Source organism: Pantherophis guttatus, chromosome 6 (assembly GCF_059756535.1).
Source record: "Pantherophis guttatus breed Tessera chromosome 6, ASM5975653v1, whole genome shotgun sequence".
NCBI lineage: Eukaryota > Metazoa > Chordata > Lepidosauria > Squamata > Colubridae > Pantherophis > Pantherophis guttatus.
The window spans coordinates 43,347,309-43,371,346 of NC_142068.1; the positions used below are offsets into that span (position 1 = coordinate 43,347,309).

A 24,038-nucleotide genomic window follows, 5' to 3' on the forward strand; every position below is an offset into this window, starting at 1 on the left:
GTCTTACATGGTAAGGTCACAAGCCGAAGTGAATATAATTGGCTTGGGTGGGGGACGGGAGAGAAGGTATAATCTGTTTCTATTTCCTGAACACGTTTCAGCTGTAGGAGAGTAAATGCCAGGGAGCTTGTGACAAGTACTGATGAGCAGGACCAACTGGTGTCAAGGCACGTCTGGATATCAACTGTGTGCTATGCCAGCAACACTGGGCACTCATGAAGCCAAACAAGTAAATTTTCTCCAGGGGGATTTCTTGGTATGTTACACTATCATAAGACCTGCCATTGGTATTCACATTATGTTAATTAACATTTACAGTTTTGTGATACATTGCTATTGCTTGATATCACAGGCTATGCAGAGTTCCTCTGGAATGAGTGTGCAACAATAGCATTTAAAATTGTTGAAAGAAAGCATATGATAGCAGGATTATAAGTGGCAGAGTTTCGGCTGAAATGGAGAGAAACAGCAGCAGCAACTACCTCAGGCATTTGGAGGCTTATTTACCTTAGGCTGGTGTGAGTGTTAGCTTTAAAAATAACTTCCCACTTTCTGTAAGTCAATTCCTTGCAGCTGCTAAATCTAGGTAGTGCCCCATTCCTGATGGTAGCTTTGTCTACAATGCCAATACAATTGTGCAGTTCATTCAGAACAACTTATATTTTGGGCAAACAGAAGACATTGTTCCTGGTTATGACAGAAAAATCGTCCTGTTTCTTCCTAGGATTCCAGTAGGCCTTTAACAATCAGGAATAATTGTGAAGGAGCACATTTACAAAGAATTCAGTGACTTTCATTTCCACTTAATTGTTGAATGAGGGTCTACGACAACTTGCCACAGCCAACTCGCCACGGGAGAAGACCACAGAGTATGAGTTACATTAATATTGAAGAAATCATGAAACAGAATAATTAAAGGAGGGACATGAAATGTGAATGACAAGAATTAAAATATTTTAAAAAATTATTTTAAATAATTAAATTAAATTGTTGAATTACCCCACAGCAAGTTGACCATGTAGAGTTGTCCTGCAGTGAATTGGCTGTGGTGAGTTGGCTATAGTGAATTGTCCCATTCTAGTTGGATGCAAACCAAGTATAGCACATGGCATTATTATGGTTGGTCACAGTGCCAGATATTTTGACAGGACTTGCCATTTTTAGGGAATTCTTCCTAAGGACTAGGGATGGGCAAATGTGGTTGTTCAACTGTGTTGAAGATATAATTGCAGGATATAAACTGTTCCAAGTAAAGCTGCCTTTTGCAATTGACCGATGGTGATCTTATCAATGCCAAAGGTGTTCAAGTGATGCTCCCGATGTTTTGGAATTGCACCAATATCACTATTGGTACTACCTTTGTTTTCTTTCTCTTACAATGTACTTTAAAGGAAGTTTTTCCACTTAAAAAAAACCCTCAAGCATATTTGAGGAAATTCTATTTCGTATGGTCTTTTTCCATATAAGTTCAAATTGTTGTTTTATAGCTTGCCTTTTAAAATATATTTTGGTCAAATCAATTAACTTCCCAGAGTGTACCAATATTGAAAATGTGCAGGAATTTTTGCTGAAAAATCTTATTATCACATGAATTGTTGCACTTTCAAACTTGATATAAAGACAAATGATATGACCTGAAAAACATCTGATATAACAATGACAGATTTGTTGTCACTGGAGTCACTGCTTACCATTGCTGGTTGTCATATTGCCTGTGGCTTCATTCAACTCACCTGAATGGCAGTTGTCTCTCTATGATTGTCTTTTGCAGCCTTGTGCCCACCAGAGTATTAGGTGGGTATTATGACTCTCTTCCACTGCTAGCCAATGGAATAGGGAAGAAGGTCTTGAATCAGATGTCAGCAAAGTTGCATTAATAAATAAATTTGTTTTTACATACCCTGTTTCCCCCAAAATAAGACATCCCCTGATAATAAGCCTAATCTGGCTTTTGAGGGCATGGCAATAAAGTCAAGCACTTATTTCAGGGTTCCAAAAAATATAAGACAGGGTCTTATTTTTGGGGAAACACGGTAAGATTGTAACTATGCAAAGAAATTTCATTTTAATGTATGCCGATTAGTGTACATTCAAAGTGACAATAAAGTTATTCTAAGTCTAACTGATCATTCATACCATTTACTCTCCCAAGAAAAAGCCATGAAAAGAAAAGAAAATTTGCTGTTAATGCCTCTTCTCAGACCTTTCTGACAAGAAATTCATATGAATGACCAATTTTGATTTAACATATAACACATGTCTTTCTCTATGAGAAAAGTTAAAAAGCCATTCACATGGACTCAAATGTTATGGAGTAAAAATAACCCATTGTCAAGGTTTCAAATTATAGAAATATATTTCTGGTCCTGATGATATACCACAACCATGAGTTGTTTTTCAGAAAAGAGGTCTTACATTTTGCCAAGTAACTACATATTTGTTATTATTTTGTAACATAATTTGTTCCCTTTGAAGTCAAAATGCCCGGAAAGTTAAGAATAGAAGTGTTCAGATATTCCCTTTATTGATTCCTACAATTCTACCTCAAGTCTACATATTAATAGCATGTGCAACAGAATTTGTTGAAAGACAGCTGTTGATTGCAACTTTTTTTCTAACTGAAAGAGTTTAGACTGAAGGGAAAAACAAAATCTTCCAGTTTTGGAAGAGGAGGGAACAACTGCACTGCAACTAACCCTGGGCCTCAGATGGGCAGGAAATGTTTGAATGACATTGGGTCATTCTCTTCCTTCCCTTTGTCACAGGGAGCTTGGAGTTGTTGGTTCTCTATGCTTATTTAATTTTGCTATGTATTTTTCATTGACATTGGTATGGCACCTGGGCAAAATAATCAATTTGTTCCAGAAAAAGCAGCCAAACTAGAGGCTTGGGAGATTGCTAGGCAGGAGAATAATGGCTTGAAAAATTGTATAGGGGTCAAAGTCTAATGTGTTTCCTCGATTTGATTAAATTAAAGGATATGTGCTTTCTCCACTGATTAAATTAGTTGCTCACATGGAACGGCAGATACACACAATGCCTCCCTGACTGCCAGAACATTGCCTAGCCAGCTAACCCATGAGTGTATCTGCACATCTGCCAATTTAGAACTGGAGTGGAAAAAAATGCGCCTAACTATTCCTCAAGCAACAAGCCAGCCATCATTTGTGGTCCTTTGTGTTTTCTCTACTGCTATCCTCTTGCCTTTCCTAAAATGACTTTGTATTATTCTGCAAATTATCCATAATTTGATAAGTTAGTTCAGAATCTCCCCTTGGATTCCTTTTATTCCTCTAGAAAATAGTATTTGCTTTGGTCTATTTTGAATTGTTTCAGTGCAATTAATTAATTCATTCATTCAAACATATATACCTTTACATCTCATCTCAATTCATCTTCTAAATTTCCCCCAAACCAGAGATTCCTGAGCATTGCATAAATGAAAGCTTTGAAAGAAACAGCTACAACACAATTGTCATACAAATATTTTTATATTCAAAATAAGCCTTGAGTAATGGATCCTTTGGATTAAATCATATTTATTAGTGCTCAATTCTTTCGGCAGCAAAGATGCCATGTAAGGAATATAGTGATTAGGCATTGGGATTGGAGTTTTCTATGCTAATACTTATTTTGTTTGCTTGTTTTGACCCTGAGCAACTAAGCTCCGAGAAGAGGCAACATCCCTCATATTATTCAGTTGCAGACAAGTGCAGAGGCCAACATAAAAATAGACGAGAGGCTGAACTGAAAAGCACCAAGAATCTCCCCAGGATAAGCACAAGCAGTCAAGGCAACTAGGGCTTCAGATAAATAAAAAGAAGCAGAACTGAAACGAACAGGCCAGGTACACTGAAGGGACATCTTATGATAATTTGAACCTCAGGAGTAAAATGTTGTAATAGCACAGTTTAAAAAAATAAAAATATAGATTTAAAAATAAAACAACTAGAAACTGCAATTATAGGTTAGTTTAAAAAATTACCAGAAACATTTGTGAAATTATTAAATCAGCCCATATGTGGGATCTTGGGAGGCCAGCTTTTTCCAAATATAGAAGAGCAATATACAAATTTTTGTTATCTGTTTGATCTGAAACTTTTAAAAATTTCAATGACTTCATTATTAACATCTCTTAGGTAACAATTAAACTCCAGGTTTCATAAGCAATAAACATTGCTTATGAAAGCAAATAAATAAATAAAAATCAATTGAAGTAATGTGGGGAAGAGTGTACACTATCTATATTATAGAAAAGTGTGCCAATGGTACAACAGAAATTATTCCACACATGAGTCCACTTTTGTAGAACTGGTTAGGCAGTTAGAAGCAGCATTCCTCCAGATACTGTGGATTTCAACTTCCATTGTTCCCAGCCAACTGACTCAAGGACATCAAGTTAAAGAAGGCTGATGTAAACCATTTAAGTTATATAAAACCTACATTTCTTGCTTGATCAACTCTAGATCAAATGACTAGTTATGCTTCTGCTCAGTAATCTGCAATTTGCTTTAGGCTCTGACAAACAAAATGACAGAGCTAAAATAATTCAAAGATACATTCATTAATTTCAGAGGGCAAAGGAAGGCTTTAATTGAATTTTAAGGGCTTAGACACGTTATGTCAAATGCACTGCTGACTGCTTTAAGGTCTCATATTTAATTATTTCTATATGAATTCCTTCCAAATTCCCAGCTTTTATCAGCATTACAGCATGCAGAAACCTGAGATTTTAGCCTCTACTCATTTACCACAGTCCTGACCAAGAGGAAGTGCCGGCAGCCCTCAATGATGCTGTTCATTGCCAGTTTAAACATTCTTTTTTCCCAGGCATTTTTACAATTAATTTTGATTTAAATGCTTGCATTCTACTGAGATGTGTGTGTGTGTATGTGTGTGTGTGTGTGTGTGTGTAAAATATATTATACATAAAACTCCTAGTTATTTCACACCTAAAAAGTGTAACAAGCACCACAAAAGCAAACGAAATATCAATAAAAACATAAGGATGAATAAAACAGTAATAATACCCACTGGTATCTAATCCCAATGGCAGCATATTAAACATTAAATACTCTGTGGAGTAAGGTATATTCTACAGTTTTCTTAAAAGGCAACAGGTTGGAAGCAAGTGAATCCGTGGGGAGAAGAAGGGAAGGGAAGGGGATGCAAAGTATCACTTCCAGCCTCTCTGATATTTAAAGAAGATAGTTCTAAGCCAAGCCATAAAGGATTTCAGAGGTTAAAACCATCATTTTGAATTATTCCTGGAAATTGTCTTGAAGTAAATGCAATTCTCACAAAACTGGTTATATAATTCTTACCTGTAAGTAGGTGCAGCATCACATTTTGCACCAATAGTTTATAAAGGGAGACCTATGGAAATTATAGTAGTAGTCTAGCTTTAACTATCTCCAAGGCTTCCTACTCCAGAGCAAAAACTGGGACAGCAGCTAAAGTTGAAGGAGGTTCCTCTATCATCTTGCCATTTACAAATCTAGCCATAGTTTTAAGTTCAAGAGAACTTTCAAAACGAAAACCTACTTCTTGAAAAGCATAATCCTGTCTCGAGTCAAACCTAGAGCTGGCCAAGAACTAGGTATGTGTCTATTTTTTTAAATAAATAAATGTTTGTTTGTTACAATTCATACAAAACTTATTCTGATTCAATGAAATATCTAAACTAAGCTTGATTAGGTCATGGTGAACTACCCAATGAGTGTCAATATTCCCTGTGGAACAATACACATTTATTAAGTAAAGTTTCTTCTAATGCATGCACTGGGATTCTTAAACAGGCACCCCTTCCACATTATACCACTTCTCTATTAATTTTCTTTAGACAAAGTTTAGTCTTCTCCCTCTATCTGACTGATATTCAGCAAATATCTAATTATTGCTGGGTCTCATATTTCATGATTCATTGAAATAATGTCTTCCTTGCATTGTATAAAGGTACTTCCAATTATGGTAAATACTTGGTACCCGATATGTTAGTAAAATAATTTTGTTGGAGATTGCAAAAAACCATTTATATCACACTGGTGGCTAATGATGACACTTGTGATCATGTGAAACATGGTCTGATGCAAACACAGCTGAATTTAAGAAGGTCTCATGAGAGTATTTTCTCCCACACATTTGCCTTTGGTGACTCTGAAGAATGATGTGAGGTTTTTAAAATCCTCTTTTTTGCCTTTTTCATACTGATTTCTCTGTGAAGGTTTTTTTTTAAAAAACATGAAAATTTGAATTCTTTGCTCTTATGTTTCATGACAATTAACAAATCATAAATGCTCACAGAATATAGTGTTGCATATATCATCCCTTGAATGCTGAATTTTATTCTTCTCATCCTTACCTATCAGGAAATTTTAAGAAAAAAGAGCCTTGGTGGCGCAGCAGACTAAAGTACTGTTAAGTAACTCCAGCTGCCTGCAATTATTGCAAGTTCAAATCTCACTAGGCTCAAGGTTGACTCAGCCTTCCTCCAAAATGAGGACCCGGTTTGTGGGGGCAATAAGCTGACTTTGTATAAAAAAGAACACCGCTTAGCGGGGAGCTGAAATCCCTACTAAGCAGGTATATACAAAAGTATTGCTTAACGCATTGTAAGCCGCCCTGAGTCTCCGGAGAAGGGCGGCATATAAATCGAACCAATAAATAAATAAATAAATAAATAAGTAAAATCAGGCACTGGGCAGGTGGGAAGAATGAAAAATATAATTGGGTTATTATATTTTCAAGTAAGAAAAATAGAAACACAGAAGCTCAGGGACAACCCCTTTCAAAAGGTATTAAAAGGGAAGGAATGTGGAAGACTTATGTGTAAAATTGGTTAATAAATTGATGTGCTTGCATTGCATAGTAATGTCCTAGCTTGTTTTTCATGGCTTTTCATAAGGATGCCATTTGTTCATTTTGACATATATTTTCTCTGAATGACAGTGAAAGCTGACAAATAGAGTCAAAAATATCTTCTGCAAAAAAGGAAAGTCTTTGTGTTTAACGGGTTCTGTTACAATTTATCATTCTGCTATAGTGTAATATGAACATAGTGTTTTATTGATCGTTTGAACTTTCATCTTGCTCTTTCTCTGGAGAAGTAGAATAGCCTACACAGAACCTGTCCATCCTGCCCTACAACTTACAACCTGGTAAGGTAGCTTAGGCTGAGAGATGAAGGTTTTTGGTTTTAATTTCCCTTGTGTGGATTTTGCTTGGATCTAAATTGTTGCTAACAGTCCAGTAACAGAAAGTATACAGATACTGACACCAATGTTCTCCACAATATGAGAAACAGTAACTTGGAGGCAATTTAAATGGAGAAAGGTTTTGAGAGAAGAGATTAAAAATTGCTTCTTCGCTATTCCAATCAAATTTGGGAGCCCCCAAAGGCAGCTTTAGATAAAAACAACATTTAAGAAATCAATCATGGAACAAATTCCCCCCCTCCCCCCACCTCAGTCTATTTTGGCCTTTGAAACTTCAATTATTACTGTGTTGTTCCAAAGATTGGTATGTAGCAAAACTTGGAAATTTGGGCTACTGGTAGTCACTGCTGCAGCCTTTGCAATAAATTATTATTTACTTATAAATGTGCTTATGGATCAATATTGTTTATTGAAAATATATTTTAATTGTACCATATTTTAACTCTTTAGACAAGGTATATTGTGGAAATTTATCTAATTTAGAAAATGTTGTGTTTTTGTTAATGTAATCTCCTATTCTCTTAATCTTGTCTAGACTTGATATTGGCCTGTGACTAGATTGTGAAAGAGACAGTTCTTGACATTCCTGCTGCTCATAACATGTTCTGGTTGGCCTTATAGTTTTTTTGCGTAGAAATACTCATCTATGCTCCCTTGCTCAAAATGTCTCTGCCATATTCGTCCAACTGAAATTATTCAGATAAAAGCTTGATGTCTATTGTAATTACAACTTCTGTCTCCTTTAGATACCTCAAAGGATTGTCATTTAGAAAGAACAGGTAATTTCCCTCTCATCCATATTCTGGAAGAAACAGACAACGCTTCATTATGGAACTATTAGCCTGTTTTAGAGTAGGTAAAGATGACAAATTGAGTTCTGTACTTCAGCAATAATCAAAAGACAATTGCCCCATAGTCCAAACACATTTACTTGGATGGTGGCTATTTGCTCCAAGACATGCATACAGTCCAATATCTGTTTTTATTAATGGACTAACATGCTGTCACAAGGAGAATTTTCAATGTTTATTGTAAAAACATGATCAAAATGTTTGTTTCCGTCCAAATGAAACCAACAAGAGACTCATTCTCAACTGCAGCACAGATGGCTCCAGAAGATAGTATTTTCTTGAAATGAACCCCTGGAATGGTATTATTTATTTTGTTTGAGAAAAAGATATCCAAGAACTCTAAGCCAGGGGAAAAAGTTTAAATTAAAAAGAAACTAATTTGAAAACTTTTTTTTTTTTACTGTGTGATTCTCAAAGTGGAATGTAGGGTCCTCTCACTACAATTTAATTTGAATCTAAATTAATCTACAAAATGTTAAAACTTCTCAAACTTAGATTAGGTACAAGGTGCCATAAAAACCAGCTCTTTAGATAAATGGAGAGTTGAGCCAAGATCTGGTATTATGTCTAGTACATTACAGTGACTTTCATAACATAGAGATCAATCAATTTCCTATCTTCTAGTTAAACTGATCTGTTAGAACATAAGACCCCAAAACCCAGAAAGAGAGATTTTTTTCAGAGTTAGGCCTTCACAGGGTGAAAGTTTAGTTGACCAGTTCTCACTTGAAAATAATAATTAACCATGTACTGTTTGTCACTATAGAAATACCCTTTTTCCGAAAATAAGACATCCCCTGATAATAAGCCTAATCGGGCTTTTGAGCGCATGCGCTAAAATAAGCCACCCTCCAAAAATAAGCCCTCCCTGAAAATATTTAAATGCAGAGCTGGAAATCAGGTAAGATAGTAAGAGGAGCTCCATCTTGCTCCACACACAAAATAATAAGACCTCCCCGAAAATAAGGCCAAGCGCTTATTTTGGAGTTCAAAAAAAATATAAGATAGGGTCTTATTTTCAGGGAAACGCAGTATTTTTGAACTTACAGTCATAGAAGCATATCTGTTGAACTGGACAGTTCTAGGAATATTCACAAAATATTCAAGAAGTGGACTTATTCAGCATCAATATACTTTAAAAAATACAGTATTTCCACTTTAAAAAAATAGCATGCATAAATAGGGAGTTGCACAGATCAGAGACTGTTGTATTTTCTATGTATGCTGTATTTGGCAAAATCATATTATTTTCTCATTTTAATCTCACAGAATCTCATTACAGCTAGTATTTACCCGTACATATGGGAACAGTGATGCAATAGGTATGTCTCTCTCTGTGTTAAGATTTATCACTGCAGTACCTTGCACCTGATTTTTTTTACAACTCCCCACACGACACACACACACACACACACACATTTTTCTTGTTTAGTTAGTATAAATACCACTTGTAGAAAATTCTGCACAGGAATAAAATTTATGATGTTTTTCTCTTTTTCTTCCAAAACAATATTTTAAATCCTAAATTTTCCTGAAGTTGTCAATTCATTGCTGTTGTGATGTTGGCTAACAGAAGGAATGATGCAGTGATGAAAATCAATTTTTTTTACTACCCGTTCTGTGGGCATGGCTTGGTGGACGTGGCAGGGGAAGGATACTGCAAAATCCTCATTCCCATCCCACTATGGGGCCAGCCAGAGGTGGTATTTGCCGGTTCTCCAAACTGCTCAAAATTTCCGCTACCGGTTCTCCAGAACCTGCTGGATTTCACCCCTGGAATGATAACAAATGGCTCTCTTCTTATCATACTTGGCATGATTTCTTTATTTATCACTTCATTTTTCTTTTAAAAGGCACTTTATGAGCACATTGTCCCAAGTTGAACTGTACACACTGTACTTCAGTGTGTTTCAGCAATTGTATCCTCCAGAAAAGTTAGCACAGCTGCTTCCAAGAGTTCCCTACTAGCTGTGTGCATGGACAGACTGCTCTTCTGCTGACAGTGAAGGAGCAATGCGTGTGCACTCATACAATATGAATCTGCCAAGGAGCTGCTTTAATGCCTGGAGGAAGGGTGATTGGTTTATGTCAGAAGGCTTCCCAAGTTAGCCTTCCAAAAGCTTTGCTCAGCCTCTTTTGAGCACCATTAGATGACAAATACTAGTGAGAATAATTCAGTTTCCTATTCCATCCAAAAATCATGCTTCCTTGTTTCATTAGCTTTTTCACTTTTTCCACAGCAACATACCTATATTAATTAAAAAGATCCCCCCCCCCCATCACTGTGCCTTTCAAAATGCATTATTTTCTGAACTGGGATGTGAGAGATTGATAACTCTCCCTGATAGTGTACGTAGCACAGACATCTAAGACCAAAAACTTCTAATTCTTCTTTATTGCCTCTCAGTTATTATAATAGCAATTTTGAGTGACTAGCTAATCTAGAACATTAACCTCTTGACTGAAGTACCGAAATCAAACTATCTAGATTTTTATAGTAACTGGACTGGCAGGAAATTCAGGCAGTTTACTATTTAAATGAATCTACATCAGGGGTGGGCAACTGTGGCCCTTTTACAACCTGTGGACTTCAACTCCCAGAATTCCTGAGACAGCCAAGCTCAGGAATTCTGGGAGTTGAAGTCCACAGGTCATAAAGGGGCCATATTTGCCCACCCCTGATCTACATCATTTGAGATGGGCAGACCTTGAGTTGTTTGTTTTTGTGGTGTGTAATGTCTATCCTATTAGAAAAAGAGGTATTTAAAACTGAGGCTCCAGGGCTTCTCAGCTGAGTGGGTACTTGCAGATGTGTCTAAAATAAGTTATTCCAAATCACATGATGTCACTTGATCCATTTTGTTGCTTTTCACCTCTATCCCTCCCACAACCTCCTTCAGGGAACACCATACTGAGCATAGTAGAATAGTGAACGACATTCTACTCTGGAAATAGCACTAACAATGGGTACAAGAAAGGAAATGGGCTTTTCAAACTCAAAATATGAAAAAGGCATACAGTTGTTCCTGTCCTTATTTAGCAAGAGAAGCTGAATATTGCTCAGTACTTTTTGTCTGAACTCTCATCTGTCATCATAGAATTTCCTGGAATCTTGCCTGAATCCTGGGAGTAGAACCTAAATTCTCTAAAATGAGGACTGCTACTTTTATATCACTGAATAATTCAACACTCCTCAGTGAGGCACACATTGCTTTCTTTGTATATCTGAGCTTCTGAAGAGTTGTGCGGACATCTCTTCTTATTCAGCTGGAATCCCTTAGGAATATAAACCTAACAAGGGCATTGTGGGATGAAGAGGTGGCTTATGACTATGATAAATTATTATCGGTAATGGAGCAGAAGATTGTATAGTATCAGTAATAAAATATGTAGGGTTCACCTCTAGAAGTTGAGTAGATGAAGTGAAAATGATATGCTTCCTACAGCTTTTAGCACATTAAATCTAGGTAGATATTGAGTCACAGTTTTCCTGCTGTAAAATAACAAGAAAGACCTTAATTCACAACAGTGAAAGTACCAAGTCGCATCCACAACTTTCAGTATGTCTGAGAAAACTGTTGTGAATGCTGAATAATGTTCTTCTGGAGCAATTGTTTATATTAGAGTCAGATTGGCATTGACTGAAAGTATTAATTAATATTTTAATTAATATTAATTAATTAGTATTAATGAAAGTATTAATTGCACTGTGCAACAGCAAAAAGTAAAAACAACCCCCACCCAAATCCAAAACTACAAAACTCTACACTAACAGGATAAAACTAATTAGTGAAGCACACTAAAGAAACTTGTACACAACTGATAAACCTGTATTTTATTCAGAGATTGACAAATCAAATCAGCATTTCTGCAAAGCTGGTAGAAATTATGAGACAACCAACAGAAGAGAATGATAGGTTTACAAGTGCAAGTAAGGTTTAGACTTAGATTAACAAAAGAAATCAAATTCATCCAATTTTATTTTTGTGCCACACATTTCCAGTCAGAAAATATATTTTCAACCACAGGACTTCTGAAATTCTGTCTGAAAACGAAATGGCTTCGTGAAATGGTTTGTTCACAGAAGTCTCACTACATAATCAGAAATACACTTTGCCTGAATGAACTGGCAGAGGTATAAATAAGTACAGGGCAGTCGACTGGCTCATAAAAAAAACCTGTGATTCTTTTTGGATATTAATATTGCTATTGCTGCTTTTCTATGATGGTCTGATGAACTGATGGACAAGCAAGTTGCCAATATACTGTAGTGAAATCTCTGAGGTTGATTAGCTGAGCCAGCAGCTGTCTTTGTGCCTGTGAATGCTCTAACAACTCACTTAACAAAGCTGTTAGCAACAAAATGCTCACAGTTCAAATTCTGTGCAGAATTACTTGCACTGCCTATTTATTTAGGATAGAAACCTCATACCATCCCCATGGAAGAAGCATCAGATGAGTTGCTTAAACCGATCAAAAGTCTCAGAAGACGCAGTTTCAAATGACAAAGGTAAATTCTGTAACCTGAATCATTGTTAACTGCTGGTGAGTGCCTAGACTAGTTCCTGCAATTTTCTTGACATGATTTGCTAATTCTTGCTTCCTATTGCTATTCTCTGGAGTGATTAGTCCAAGGTGACCTGGCTGGCTTTGTGCTTAAGGCTGGATTTGAATTCACAACTTCCTGATTTCTAACCAAGTGCCTTAACCCATGGGTGGGCAAATGTGGCCCTTTTACAACCTGTGGACTTCAACTCCTTGGCTTGGCTGTCTCAGGAATTCTGGGAGTTGAAGTCCACAGGTTGTAAAAGGGCCACATTTGCCCACCCCTGCCTTAACCTATAGCAATCTGGATCTCTTTAGTTGAAATACAGATATTTTAATAAATGAAACAAGAAAATAATTCTTGAAATTAGTTCTTTTGTTACCCATATTTACTCCACATAATCAGCACCATTTACTACATACTAATACATGCTAATGAAGGACAAACTACTAAAACTATCACAAACTTCACATGTTGAACCTTCAAACAGGTCTTGAAAGTCTTTTCCAATACTTTGAGTCAAGATGCCCAGAAAAATATTCCTTCAGTTTTGGGAAATGATGAAAGGTGTATGGTGCCAAGTCAAGATTATATGGCAGATGGAGTAAAACAGTGAGATCCAACTTTGTAATTGGTTCTTGGATGGCTCATGAATGTTGTCAAATTGCAGCAAATTTTCCTTCTTTTGCTACTGAACTCTATTAAATCATTGTTTCAAATTCTGTGCATTGTAAAGTAGTGCTCTGAATTGATACTGATGCAATGTTCAAGGTAATAAATAATACCATATGCTTCTGAAAAATATATAAGTGTAACCCTGAAGGCAGGGTTAAGATTTGTTTTTAACAGATGAAGCTTTGTGATGACATTCTGTGCACTGGTTCTTTGTTTCTGGGTTATATCAATGAGCCCATGTTTCATCAGCTGTTATAATGTTATGAGAAAATCCCACACCTTCATTCTCATAGTGTGACAACAATTGCTGACAAATTCTTCAAGCTTTTGTTCTTGAAGATTTCAAGTCTTTGCTTCCAGCATGCGAGGAGCCCATCTTTCACAAGTCTTCCAATACTGAGAAACATCAATATCAAGCTTGATAGCAATTTCTTTTGAATGATCTACTGTTTGCCCTTATTCATCAAACTTTCTCTGTTGCTGTCACCAGTCATCTACTTTGATCTTGATCACACAAATCAATTCTTCTAGTTACCTATCTTTATTTTTTTGGTCCAGTGACATACAGTACTCCTGTCTACCACCATAAATAACCTGCATTGGTGATGAATTTCAATTTCAATTAAAGGGAATACTTTATCAATAAAAAGTTTAGATCACAGTGCATTGCTTAAAGCCCACTGACAAGCATTCACTACAGGTTTCCCTTTCATGAAGGATAATAGCAAAACTTTTTCTCACAGCAATTTCTCATCAAGTGAAAATGAAGTGAAAGAACATATTTAAGAAACATGTACTGTAAAAATTTCTGATGTCACGGTACCATTTGTTGACAATATATCTTTTGTTTAAATTTTAAATTGATTTTAAATTGGGTTGTTTTAATTTACGGCCAAAATATTTAATTATTTTAAATTGCTTTTAAATTTTGTATGTTCTGTTTTTTACTCTGGCTGTTCACCGCCCTGAGTCCTATTTGGAGAAAGGCGGTATAGAAATAGGAACAAATAAATAAATAAAAATAAATATAACACTGGAATAATTACTTTTCATTCAAATTCATAACTGGGGAATGAGAGTCAAAAGAATGGAATGAGGCAAAACAATTTTTCATATATTAATTTCACCTAATCAGCCAGTTTGTGTCTTCACTTAAAAGTAGTTTACCAAGCAGTTTACTGGCTCATAATAAACATATAATTGATTGGTATGAATGTTATCATTTCCATGACTCTTTTATGCTACATATTGGCCCGTAGCCTTCTTATTTCACAAATGTAGGGAAATATGACATGTGTACACAACAGGAAAATTCCACTTGGACAAAATGATTCTGAAGAAACCTGGGAGTCAAGACAAGTCAAAATCACTCTCTGAACCGGTCCTGGAAAACTACTGGCAAGCAATTTACTAGTTACAACATAAATGTTATATGACTGTAGTGGGTCTCACCTACTAGTATTTTATACCGAGTATACTTTCTAAGAACTCTTTAAAGGCAGCTCTGTGTAAAACACACCTTAGTAGCACAGATTACTAAGGCATTTCTAACTATTTATTTATTTATTTATTTATTATTCGAATTTCTATACCGCCCTTCTCCTTTCGGACTCAGGGCGGTGAACAGCCAAAATAAAAACATTTATACATAAATACGATTAAAAATAGATTTAAAATAATTAAATTTGGCCCATAGTTTAAAATTTATCAATTTAAAATCCATATCAAAATTTAAAACCAACCATAAAATCATAAAATCAAGAGAGACCGGCTAACTGAAAGAGATGAGTTTTTAGGGCCTGACGAAAGGTCCGGAGGTCGGAGATCACTCGTATCTCTGGGGGTAGATTGTTCCAAAGGGTAGGTGCCACCACAGAGAAGGCTCTCCTCCTGGGGGTCGCCAGCCGGCATTGTCTAGCCGACGGCACCCTGAGGAGGCCCTCTCTGTGGGAGCGAACTGGCCGGTGGGAGGCAATTGGTGGCAGAAGGCGGTCCCGTAAGTACCCCGGCCCTAAGCCATGGAGCGCTTTAAAGGTGGTCACCAACACCTTGAAGCGCACCCGGAAGTCCACCGGAAGCCAATGCAGCTCGCGCAGGAGAGGAGTCACATGGGAGCGCCCAGTCGCTCCCATAATCCCCCGCGCGGCCGCATTCTGCACCAGTTGGAGCCTCCGGGTGTACCCCAAGGGGAGCCCCATGTAGAGAGCGTTACAATAGTCCAGACGAGAAGTGACGAGTGCTTGAGTGACTGTGCGTAGGGAGTCCCGATCCAGAAAGGGGCGCAACTGGCGTATCAGGCGAACCTGATAAAAAGCCCCCCTGGCCACGGCCGTCAGATGCCCTTCTAAGGACAACCGTGCATCCAGGAGGACGCCCAAGTTGCGGGCCCTTTCCGTGGGGGCCAATGATTCACCCCCAATAACCAGCGATGGCGTCAGCTGGCTATACCGGGACGCCGGCAGCCACAGCCACTCGGTCTTGGAAGGGTTGAGTCGAAGCCTGTTTCTCCCCATCCAGACCCGCACGGCCTCCAGGCACTGGGACATCACTTCCAAGGCATCGTTGGGATGGTCTGGGGTGGAGATGTACAGCTGCGTATCATAAACTATAAAGCTCAAGCAACAAAAAATGCTTTTGCCTAAAATTCTGATAAGCCAATGCTATAGGGGCATAGCCAGTGCCCAATCCATATTAAAATTACCTCATTATTGCCATGATAATACCTGAAAATATCTAAGTCCAGTTTAAACATCTGGATGACTATGTAACTAACCATAATAATAATAATGACTTGGCTCATTTAAAACTCTACAGTTATCCCAGCAGGAAATATAGATTATAATAATAAGTTGATCAAAGTGGTGATGACTTCTCTAAATTGCTATGCTAATCTCTAGATAAGTTTTAAGAAGTTAAATCCTTCAAAATATTGTTGCAAGCCATAGCACTTGACATAGTGACCTGGAACTAAAAGAATCCTGGACTCTGAACTGCTAAACACCAATGACACAGAACTGCCTCAGGCTCTCAAACATAAAGGAAGAATAGAGCACAGGGAAGCAGCAATTGTGCAGAGAAAGAAAAATGTGTGCATCTTTCTTATTTCTGACTTATGCTATTTAGCTAAGTTGTGGGAAGGGAGACAATATGGTGCATGGTGAATCCATTCAGCCTATAGTTTAATTTACAGCCTTAAGCAAAGTCACTCCAAGACTTCACTCACAGTCCGTTAATAATTTATATTTCCCCAGCAAACTACAATTAGGAAAAGAGCAAGGTAATGAGAAGTTCAAATGATACTTGTGCAAGTACTTACTGCATGGCTCCAACAATTTCTCCATTGTATTTTTACTGATTTGAATGATTCACGTCTGGATATATATAAAACATATGCTCAGGGAAAATGTACATACCAATGAATCTGCTAGAATGGATTTATGCATTATTAAAATGGTTAGTCACACAGCCAGCCAGATATTTAGATTGGATTTGTCATTTTTATCCACCTATTGAGTCCTTTCCAAGGACCTGATGTAGATAGGCAGATGTTGTTGTTTGATGGTGAGAAAGTTATTGTTGGATGTGTTAAAGCTATGCTCTGATGGCATTACAGGTAGTCCTTGACTTATGATCATTCACTTAACAAAGGTTTGAATTAAGGACTGCCTCAAAAAGGGAGTTTTATAAAGCACTTCTGACTGTAATGGCTTGTGTTAAAATCCCCCTTCATGATCAAGTCTTACTCCATCCCATCCCATCCCATCCCATCCCATCCCATCCCATCCCATCCCATCCCATCCCATCCCATCCCATCCCCCAATTTCAAGTCTGGCTTGACCTAAGATCAATCCATCTATTTATGCTGCCTCAGGCTCCTCATGCCCTAAACATGAAAGAAAAGATCGTACAGCAGCCTTTTCTTTAGAGAGATCAATAGGATAAATACAGTAGCTTCCAAATCTGGAATCAGTTGAATGAACTGAAAAACTAAACAAGAAATGGGAATGCACTTTGGTTAATGCAATGGATCCCATTTGATTACTTTTGTTACCAGGAGGACATGGCTCATCTTTTCAATGGTCTGCTTCAGTTTACTAAGCCTTCTGGCATTCCCTCCTCAGTATATTCAGGGCTGCCTGACCTTCATAACATATTGGATGCTAATAGGTCTCACAAATATGAATTTGGCAACATTATTTATCCATGCATAACAGCATAGAGATATAAATCAAGCACGTGTAGCAGTACATCTCTTAATTAAATCTGAAGCCTCTACTAGCCCTTCTTAAAAGCTCCTTATCTATTGTATTACATTTATACTGATTTCCATTTAAAAGCTATACTATCTACTGAAACCTAAAGGGGAAAGTAGCATCAATTTATATATAATGTTTGTAATTTCAAAGCCATCACTGACAATGATGCTCAGAAACAGTTTGGAAGAGACTTGAAAACCTTTTATGGATGATACATAGGTATCATTAATAATAAGAGGACTAAATCTCTTTCAGGTTGGAACATTTGCTATGAAATCTTTTGATTCTCCTACATCTAATCTTCCTGTAAATGAAGATGAAACAGAAACAAGTGGTCCAACAATATTTGGAGTAATTATAGGAATGTTAACACCCATGTTAATCTAAGGAACGTGGAAGAAATTTAGTAGCACTTTTTCAGACTACCAAATGTTATTTAAAAGGAATAAAAGACAACAGAATGTTTACATGAGAATCAAACTCTGCAACAAACCCAGAAGTTTATACCCATTTATGTCAACAAAACCAATGCAGGTCCCAACAACTACACATACAAGATTAAAGACATTTTCACAAAACTCTTCTATCTTCTCCTATAATATATATTATCATTTGTCAGCAATGGACTTTATGTAGGCCAAACAGACAAGTTTGATATCAGAATTCAAAATAAGCACTGTTAGAGCATTTCAATCTTCTATGTCATTACTTTAAAGATCTCAAAGTAGGCCTCTTAGAGAAAAGAAACTGTGCTAACATGATTGATTGAGAAACTGTGTGGCATGGTGGCCTAGTGGTGAAGACGTTCACCTCCTTCTCAGAAGGTTCAGAGTGCAATCCCAGGTAGCGGCAGAAGTTTCTCTCTCAGCACATAAAGAGAAAATATCTGCTGTGAACTCCACATAGGTGTCAGGAAAGGCATCCAGCCAGTAAACTTTCAACTCCATTCAGTCACCCATGAGTTTGATCCTGATGGCCTCAAGGTTGACTTAGCTTTCCATCCTTCCATAAAATGAGGACCCAAATTGTTGGGGCAATATGCTGACAATATAAACTGCTCAGAGTGCTGTAAAGCACTATGGAGTGGTATATAAGTCTAAGAGATATTGCTATTGCTACTTCTAACCTGTCTTACATATAACCTGCAACTGCACAGCAGTCTTATCTTGTTCTCATTTCCAAGCTCTTCTCAATTTAAATCTTACATCACTTTAGCCACTCTTAATTTTGCTGATAAAGTGAGCTGAAACTCATGAAAGCTGATGCCTTTTAATCCATTTTATTGGTATTTAAAGTGCAACCAGGCTTCTTCTGACATTTGTAAGACAGTGGTTGGGCAATACTATTACAGATGGTGAAGGGATTATAGATGTGCTGGTATATAACAATACCTGAGGAAGACTGAGTGATATTTGCCATTTATTTTGCATTAAGAGATGGGTACGTGCTATAAGCTCATGGTCTAACATAATGATTTGTTTCTCATTTCTAAATTATCCTAAGCATAATTTGCTAGGATGTCTGAATCACACAGAAAAAATAGTACTAATTTCCAAATCACAAGTTACAAATCTATAATTTTAAATTATAGGTCGGAACAATTCATAGTCTGCTTGATTTGATATTACTAAGGAACTCCAGAAAAAATGTATATGTTTGAGGACAGAGGGGGCACATCTTTAATTAATATTTTGGAATATTCTCTAAGATGAGCCTCAATGATGTTAATTATAACCTAACTCTAAATATCTTACACAGTGTTATGTTTTTAGCTCCTTAAAAAATTCATTTCCGTATTTACAGATTTTCCACCAGGTGCCATCAATTTTTATGAAAACAAAATAAACAAAGCAAAACACTCTGCAAGTTCCCAGGTTTCCATTTGCACAATAATAAATAAAAAAAAAATCTCCAAATTTCAGTCACACATGTTTTTACAGGATTATACTTGCACTTTACTGTTGTCTATCTTGTTTTATACTTTAATTTATATTTTCAACATAATAGATCTATCCCTTGTTTTTAGTTATGTCTTATATATTATATATATTATATTAACCAGGAAGGCTTCATCCTAAAGAGTGGAAATAGGAAAGTGTAAGAAAAAGTAACATCACACTCAGACCCTGCAAGGAATGGCTGAAGATAAAGAGTGTGGAAATGATGACAGCCTGCTGCCTATAGCATATGTGCACTCTGCTTGTGCACATGTACATGAACAAACATACATTTTCTTTGAGTCACACTTTATTCTGGATGTTCTACTTGAATTGTTAGAAAGAAGTTGGCCCAGTATTTGGAACAATACCATGGTAAAACAATACCTCTATCATAGTTTCCCCCTCTCCAACCATAGAAAGTTGGGGGAAAGTGGGCCCTACCCAAGAAGATGGCCTTTATAGTGGCAGAAAAATAGCCATATCTTAAAACTAACATATTTGAGCCTGAAATGTGACATGTGTAATGGAGATGGCAACTTGTCAGGATGAGTCTATATTGCTATCTGTAAGCACATATTGGCTTATTGACTTATTTTCAAACCATACATGAGACCTGAAAGTTACAAGACACAAAGGCACTGATGCCAAAGGTTTTTTTTTTTTAATTTGATTTATATGCCGCCCTTCTCCGGAGACTCAGGGCGGCTTACAAGGCGTTAAGCAATAGCCTTCATACTTTTGTATATTTTATACAAAGTCAGCTTATTGCCCCCACAAACTGGGTCCTCATTTAACCTACCTTAGAAAGGATGGAAGGCTGAGTCAACCATGAGCCTGGTGAGATTCGAACTTACAGTAATTGCAGACAGTTGGTGTTAGTCACAATGCTTTTAGTCTGCTGAGCCACCAGGCCCTTAGAGTTAAATTTAAAGTGCTCCAGGCTGTGGAATCTCTGCTTAAAGCGCCCTCTAGCTGAATAAAGATGAAAGTTAAACAGGCAGCCTGTGCTTCAATAGGACTGCAATTTCTATGTCTCTCCTACTGAAGTTTGCCCCAGTTGCAGAATGAAAAAAGGGAATCAAACTCACCCTTAAGACACCCTATAAAACAATCTAAGAAACAATAGCCCACATTTGGAAATTAACATATGTTCAGGGGAAGTTTTCCTGATTCTCACAGAGTATGACACTATATATCTTTGTGTATAACAGGAATAAACCAGTTCAGTTTATTATCTCACATTTTAAAGAAAGGCTGTATAACCACAGGCATTTCCCTAAGACATATTACTGGAGGGGAAGAGTCAACATTTTTAGATATCTTTTAAGGAGCCAGGGAAGGATTAGGGCAAAATAAACATAGTATGCTTGGTAGAAGTTTAAGATGACATGTTCATGTCTCAAAAGTCTACAGCCCTCCCATCCCAAGCCTAGTTAATTTTTCCTCTTTGAAAAAAAAATCTCACCAACATCCCCCTTTCCGGTGCCCTCCCCCCAAAGCTGAATGATGAGTTTTGAGCACGTGAATTAAAAATAGACAAAAGACAAATAGTCCTGATGAATTATCCCTGGAAATGCTACACATCTACACTCAAAAGAAATGTGTTGCAAATAATCCTGTAAGACCCCACAGAAGAAGTGAATGAATCGTTTAATTAGTCTGAAAATGTTCATTTCAGCCGGATAATGCTAATTTAATTGCCCCACTCCCATTTTTCCTGTAATCAAAAGGTAAAATTGCATTGTATTATGCAAAACTGACAAAGAATATGCAAAGCCATTTCTTTTTAAAAAAGGTCTTATTTCAACAATTAAAATGCATGAATAACATTAAATACATAAGAACTGTTTTTTGAGTTGTAATGAAGAATAAGCTATTTCTGCAAATATTGAGCAGAAATTAATATTGTGATGATCTTGGTGCTCTGGAATTCACTGTGGAGAATCTAGCATGTCTCTGGCATATGGTGGAATCAACTAACTAACAATCAAAATTTATTACAATTGATAGAGGAAGCTGATTTGGGAGATTGTTGCTATCACTAACTGGGAAGTTAGAATTAGGGCTGGTGTGTACACACTGCTGCATTTTTAGAATATCAGTCTATTTATGTGCAAAACAGATACCAACTTCAACTTCCAAAGAGTGTCCTTAGTTCCCTACTGATCTAGAAAAAAAACTAATATTCTCTCTCCTTACAACAGCACTGTAATTTCTTGGTGATAATGCCTTATAAAGTTAATTATATGCCTACTGCTAATTAATTAGTACAGTGACATTTTCACAAAATAATGAACAATTGGTTTTTTTAAAAAACAACACTGTCTCACATCACCAAGTCTATTTTGACAATATTTAACTAATTTCTAGATTAGAATCAGAGCCAAACATTAGTAGCATGCAGATATGTCTCTAAATTCAAAATGACAATGTTTTCAGAGACGGAGAATTACCATATTGGCATAGAACTTAGGGTTTTTTAATGGACTTTCCCCCCCTCTGAGCTGACTTCAAACGTTTAGACTCAGGAAATGTGTGAGGATCTCAGAACAAACAAGTTGGCTTTCTTTCTTTCTTTCTTTCTTTCTTTCTTTCTTTCTTTCTTTCTTTCTTTCTTTTTCTTCCTTCCTTCCTTTCTCTTTTCCTTTCCTCCCTCCCTCCCTTCTTTCCCATCATTACACAAAAGATGAACACAGTAAAGAAATGAAAGACAGTTACATACTGAAGAGCAGATATTCCCTTATAAACCCTATAAATGAGGATCACAGGGCAAGAAAATGGCCTTTTCCGTATTACCTTCTGGTTTTTTTCTTTCCCTTGAAAATGCTCTTGTAGAAGTTCATTGTCTAGAAAATGCCCATTAATTTGGATTAATATACTAAGCGTTTGCCCTGATGGCCTAAGTTAACAATAGTAGTAGTTAACAATACCATTATGTGTCTAATAGCCAGCAACTGTTTCTTGTTTCTTCTGACTCAACATTTTTTATTAAGTCCACCAAATATTGTAAGATCTGACCAACATTAGCAGAAATAGGGGGAAATAAATTTCCTTTATATAAATTTCCTAAGTATCCTCAAGCATCTTCATAAAACCTACTTTTCCTCCTACCTCCAGTAACCTCAATTTGCAGGTTGGGCTGTTCTTTCCCCAAACACATAACGAAGACATTCTTCTGCTTTTGTTAGATCTCTATTTCACTCTACCATGATGCTCGTAACATGAAATGTAGCTAGATGCACACAGATTGCACACAATAATCTGGTATTTTATTCCCCTTTACTCTGAAGACTATGGCTCTAGAGGAAATAAGAATTCTTGTACAATACATTTTTCAATCTGATGAAAAATGAGTATTAGTACTGGAATGAGTCAAAAAGATTTTGCACGTAAATAGCTAAACTGAATTTTTGCTTTATTTCTTGGCAGTGGCCAAGCTCTCAGCTGAGAGCCAAAATTCTATCTTTACAAAACTGAATCTTGAGCAACATTTAAAGGTTCATCTAAAAGGCAAACTTTCAGAAAAAGATCAGTTTCTGCTTAAGCATATGCTATTTGGAGTCAGCTTCATTGAGCCACATCATAATTCACAATACTCAACTGTCCTTCCATCAAGATGGAAATGCTCTAAACTGTCAAAGGGAAATAAGATGGCTTGCCAAATGTAAGCAATATTTTCTTTTCTCATTATGGGAGGATGTGGGGAAGAAAATAATAAAGACAATTGCTAGAAGAATGATATGAGACAAAATGTTTACAATGTCTGAAAATGAAGTTTAATAATAATTTTTCAATATATTATTTTCTGTTTCGGCTTTCAAATGGATCATACAGGTTTGCTTTTTTCCAACAGTAGAATAATGAATAATTCAAGGCAGCTGCAGTCAAGAGTTAGCACACTGCCAATAGTATCTATGCTATGATAAATCTACAAGCTGTCCAGCTTCAAAGTTCCTAAATTTTATTAATCATCATGCTTCTTGCATGTCTCTAATTTCACAGGCAACATTTAGTATACAGCACAGAGCCATTCTTGTTTGCTCAGATCTGCTCTGCCAACCCTCAAAGGGCTCCCTGACCCTGTATAACATGGCATCATGGAAAAAGTATACATTTTGTTCTCTCGGAGATAGCATATGAAGCTGTCAGTCACAGGGGCAGAGCGGAAGAAAAATATGCCTGTGGGAAATATGCCTAGTTATAACACAGATGAACAAAGAGGCAAATGTATTGTATTGATTTCCTTGGCCAAAATATATAGTATTGATTTTTTGAAAACCAAATTCCATGCTTTGTATGGAATCAAAAAATATATGGCTTATGTGAAGAAAGTGCAATTGGAGTTTAAGAGGGACAGAAAATAAGTCAGTCTTAAGCTATTTTTTCCATATAACTTCTAGTTCTTTTTCTATACATTAATGTAAAAACATCAGGGGCATAATAATGTATCCAACATCACGACCAGATAAAATAAATCATTACTGACAATTTCTTGAAAAGAAGTGAATTTGCATATCATGCTTTACTACTGCTACGTTTTTCAGTTATTTCTTTTA

The 24,038-nt window shown here is 36.7% G+C and overlaps 1 protein-coding gene across 1 annotated transcript in view; it reads right to left on the reverse strand.

Moving 5' to 3' along the window:
* The window catches only part of HS6ST1 (heparan sulfate 6-O-sulfotransferase 1), a 187,570-nt gene that overhangs the window by 22,652 nt on the left and 140,880 nt on the right, over window positions 1–24,038 (reverse strand). The gene's annotated exons all lie outside the window — the stretch shown is intronic.